This window comes from Oncorhynchus keta, unplaced genomic scaffold (genome assembly GCF_023373465.1).
Source record: "Oncorhynchus keta strain PuntledgeMale-10-30-2019 unplaced genomic scaffold, Oket_V2 Un_contig_18079_pilon_pilon, whole genome shotgun sequence".
Taxonomy (NCBI): Eukaryota; Metazoa; Chordata; class Actinopteri; order Salmoniformes; family Salmonidae; genus Oncorhynchus; species Oncorhynchus keta.
Genome location: NW_026280729.1, coordinates 5,033 through 9,445, shown reverse-complemented (window position 1 = coordinate 9,445; position 4,413 = coordinate 5,033). Strand labels below are relative to the sequence as shown.

Below are 4,413 nucleotides of genomic sequence, written 5' to 3'. Positions count from 1 at the left end.
TCTGTAGTTCCTCCAGGTTAGTCTGTGTTCATCCAGGTTAGTCTGTATTCCTCCAGGTTAGTCTGTATTCCTCCAGGTTAGTCTGTGTTCCTCCAGGTTTCATCCAGGTCTGTGTTCCTCCAGGTTAGTCTGTGTTCCTCAGGTTAGTCTGTATTCCTCCAGGTTAGTCTGTATTCTCCAGGTTATTCTGTATTCCTCCAGGTTAGTCTGTATTCCTCCAGGTTAGTCTGTATTCCTCCAGGTTAGTCTGTATTCATCCAGGTTAGTCTGTATTCATCCAGGTTAGTCTGTATTCCTCCAGGTTAGTCTGTATTCATGTTCCTCCAGGTTAGTCTGTATTCATCCAGGTTAGTCTGTATTCCTCCAGGTTAGTCTGTATTCCTCCAGGTTAGTCTGTATTCCTCCAGGTTAGTCTGTATTCCTCCAGGTTAGTCTGTATTCCTCCAGGTTAGTCTGTATTCCTCCAGGTTAGTCTGTATTCCTCCAGGTTAGTCTGTATTCCTCCAGGTTAGTCTGTATTGTATTCTCCAGGTTAGTCTGTATTCCTCCAGGTTAGTCTGTATTCATCCAGGTTAGTCTGTATTCCTCCAGGTTAGTCTGTATTCATCCAGGTTAGTCTGTATTCCTCCAGGTTAGTCTGTATTCCTCCAGGTTAGTCTGTATTCATGGTTATCTGTATTCATCCAGGTTAGTCTGTATTCATCCAGGTTAGTCTGTATTCCTCCAGGTTAGTCTGTATTCATCCAGGTTAGTCTGTATTCCTCCAGGTTAGTCTGTATTCCTCCAGGTTAGTCTGTATTCATCCAGGTTAGTCTGTATTCCTCCAGGTTAGTCTGTATTCCTCCAGGTTAGTCTGTGTTCCTCCAGGTTAGTCTGTGTTCCTCCAGGTTAGTCTGTATTCCTCCAGGTTAGTCTGTATTCCTCCAGGTTAGTCTGTGTTCCTCCAGGTTAGTCTGTATTCCTCCAGGTTAGTCTGTATTCCTCCAGGTTAGTCTGTGTTCATCCAGGTTAGTCTGTATTCCTCCAGGTTAGTCTGTGTTCCTCCAGGTTAGTATGTGTTCCTCCAGGTTAGTCTGTATTCCTCCAGGTTAGTCTGTATTCCTCCAGGTTAGTCTGTGTTCCTCCAGGTTAGTCTGTATTCCTCCAGGTTAGTCTGTATTCCTCCAGGTTAGTCTGTTAGTTCCTCCAGGTTAGTCTGTATTCCTTCATCCAGGTTAGTCTGTATTCAGGTTAGTCTGTGTTCTCCAGGTTAGTCTGTATTCCTCCAGGTTAGTCTGTATTCATCCAGGTTAGTCTGTATTCATCCAGGTTAGTCTGTATTCATCCAGGTTAGTCTGTATTCCTCCAGGTTAGTCTGTGTTTAGTCTGTGTTCTCCAGGTTAGTCTGTATTCCTCCAGGTTAGTCTGTATTCATCCAGGTTAGTCTGTATTCATCCAGGTTAGTCTGTATTCCTCCAGGTTAGTCTGTATTCCTCCAGGTTCTGTGTTCTCCAGGTTAGTCTGTATTCCTCCAGGTTAGTCTGTATTCCTCCAGGTTAGTCTGTATTCCTCCAGGTTAGTCTGTATTCCTCCAGGTTAGTCTGTATTCCTCCAGGTTAGTCTGTATTCATCCAGGTTAGTCTGTATTCATCCAGGTTAGTCTGTATTCCTCCAGGTTAGTCTGTATTCCTCCAGGTTAGTCTGTATTCCTCCAGGTTAGGTTAGTCTGTGTTCCTGTGTTCCAGGTTAGTCTGTATTCCTCCAGGTTAGTCTGTATTCCTCCAGGTTAGTCTGTGTTCTGTATTCTCCAGGTTAGTCTGTATTCTGTATTCCTCCAGGTTAGTCTGTATTCCTCCAGGTTAGTCTGTATTCATTCCAGGTTAGTCTGTGTTCCTCCAGGTTAGTCTGTATTCATCCAGGTTAGTCTGTGTTCCTCCAGGTTAGTCTGTATTCCTCCAGGTTAGTCTGTATTCCTCCAGGTTAGTCTGTATTCATCCAGGTTAGTCTGTATTCCTCTCTGTATTCATCCAGGTTAGTCTGTATTCCTCCAGGTTAGTCTGTATTCCTCCAGGTTAGTCTGTATTCCTCCAGGTTAGTCTGTAGGTTCTGTATTCCAGGTTAGTCTGTATTCCTCCAGGTTAGTCTGTGGTTCTGTATTCCCAGGTTAGTCTGTATTCATCCAGGTTAGTCTGTATTCCTCAGGTTAGTCTGTATTCATCCAGGTTAGTCTGTATTCATCCAGGTTAGTCTGTATTCCTCCAGGTTAGTCTGTATTCATCCAGGTTCTGTCTGTATTCATCCAGGTTAGTCTGTGTTCCTCCAGGTTAGTCTGGTTAGTTGTATTCTCCAGGTTAGTCTGTATTCATCCAGGTTAGTCTGTATTCCTCCAGGTTAGTCTGTATTCCTCCAGGTTAGTCTGTATTCATCCAGGTTAGTAGTCTGTGTTCCTCCAGGTTAGTCTGTGTTCCTCCAGGTTAGTCTGTATTCATCCAGGTTAGTCTGTATTCATCCAGGTTAGTCTGTATTCATCCAGGTTAGTCTGTATTCATCCAGGTTAGTCATTCATCTGTGTTCAGGTTAGTCTGTGTTCCTCCAGGTTAGTCTGTATTCCTCCAGGTTAGTCTGTATTCCTCCAGGTTAGTCTGTGTTCCTCCAGGTTAGTCTGTATTCCTCCAGGTTAGTCTGTATTCCTCCTGTAGGTTAGTCTGTATTCATCCAGGTTAGTCTGTATTCCTCCAGGTTAGTCTGTATTCCCAGGTTAGTCCAGGTTAGTCTGTGTTCCTCCAGGTTAGTCTGTGTTCCTCCAGGTTAGTCTGTATTCATCCAGGTTAGTCTGTATTCCTCCAGGTTAGTCTGTATTCCTCCAGGTTAGTCTGTATTCAGGTTAGTCTGTATTCCTCCAGGTTAGTCTGTATTCCTCCAGGTTAGTCTGTATTCATCCAGGTTAGTCTCCAGGTTAGTCTGTCTGTATTCCTCCAGGTTAGTCTGTATTCATCCAGGTTAGTCTGTATTCCTCCAGGTTAGTCTGTTAGGTTAGTCTGTATTCCTCCAGGTTAGTCTGTATTCCTCCAGGTTAGTCTGTATTCCTCCAGGTTAGTCTGTTAGTCTGTGTTGTCTGTATTCATCCAGGTTAGTCTGTGTTCCTCCAGGTTAGTCTGTATTCTCCAGGTTAGTCTGTGTTCCTCCAGGTTAGTCTGTGTTCATCCAGGTTAGTCTGTGTTCTGTATTCTCCAGGTTAGTCTGTATTCCTCCAGGTTAGTCTGTGTTCAGGTTAGGTCTGTATTCATCTGTATTCATCCAGGTTCTGTGTTCCTCCAGGTCTGTATTCCTCCAGGTTAGTCTGTATTCATCCAGGTTAGTCTGTATTCAGGTTAGTCTGTATTCATCCAGGTTAGTCTGTATTCATCCAGGTTAGTCCAGGTTAGTCTGTGTTCCTCCAGGTTAGTCTGTATTCCTCCAGGTTAGTCTGTATTCCTCCAGGTTAGTCTGTATTCCTTTAGTCTGTATTCCTCCAGGTTAGTCTGTATTCCTCCAGGTTAGTCTGTATTCTCCAGGTTAGTCTGTGTCCAGGTTAGTCTGTATTCCTCCAGGTTAGTCTGTATTCCTCCAGGTTAGTCTGTATTCATCCAGGTTAGTCTGTATTCTGTATTCAGGTTAGTCTGTAGGTTCCTCCAGGTTAGTCTGTATTCATCCAGGTTAGTCTGTATTCCTCCAGGTTAGTCTGTATTCCTCCAGGTTAGTCTGTATTCCTCCAGGTTAGTCTGTGTTCTCCAGGTTAGTCTGTATTCCTCCAGGTTAGTCTGTATTCATCCAGGTTAGTCTGTATAGTCTGTATTCCTCCAGGTTAGTCTGTATTCCTCCAGGTTAGTCTGTGTTCCTCCAGGTTAGTCTGTGTTCCTCCAGGTTAGTCTGTATTCCTCCAGGTTAGTCTGTATTCCTCCAGGTTAGTCTGTATTCCTCCAGGTTAGTCTGTATTCCTCCAGGTTAGTCTGTATTCCTCCAGGTTAGTCTGTATTCCTCCAGGTTAGTCTGTATTCCTCCAGGTTAGTCTGTATTCCTCCAGGTTAGTCTGTATTCCTCCAGGTTAGTCTGTGTTCCTCCAGGTTAGTCTGTATTCCTCCAGGTTAGTCTGTATTCCTCCAGGTTAGTCTGTATTCCTCCAGGTTAGTCTGTATTCATCCAGGTTAGTCTGTATTCCTCCAGGTTAGTCTGTATTCCTCCAGGTTAGTCTGTATTCCTCCAGGTTAGTCTGTATTCATCCAGGTTAGTCTGTATTCCTCCAGGTTAGTCTGTATTCCTCCAGGTTAGTCTGTATTCCTCCAGGTTAGTCTGTATTCCTCCAGGTTAGTCTGTATTCCTCCAGGTTAGTCTGTATTCCCAGGTTAGTCCAGGTTAGTCTGTATTCCTCCAGGTTAGTCTGTATTCCTCCAGGTT

At 44.1% G+C, this 4,413-nt stretch overlaps 1 long non-coding RNA gene across 2 annotated transcripts; it reads left to right on the top strand.

The window, feature by feature from the left end:
- The first annotated feature begins 2,512 nt into the window (after positions 1 to 2,512).
- On the top strand, positions 2,513 to 3,873 carry LOC127920011 (uncharacterized). Of its 2 annotated transcripts, none has more exons than XR_008104756.1 (3): positions 2,513 to 2,532; positions 2,747 to 2,846; positions 3,843 to 3,873. It is a non-coding gene; the product is annotated as an uncharacterized LOC127920011 (long non-coding RNA). The 2 variants fall into 2 exon arrangements; XR_008104757.1 differs by lacking the exon at positions 3,843 to 3,873 and adding an exon at positions 3,148 to 3,178.
- Positions 3,874 to 4,413: the final 540 nt, after the last annotated feature.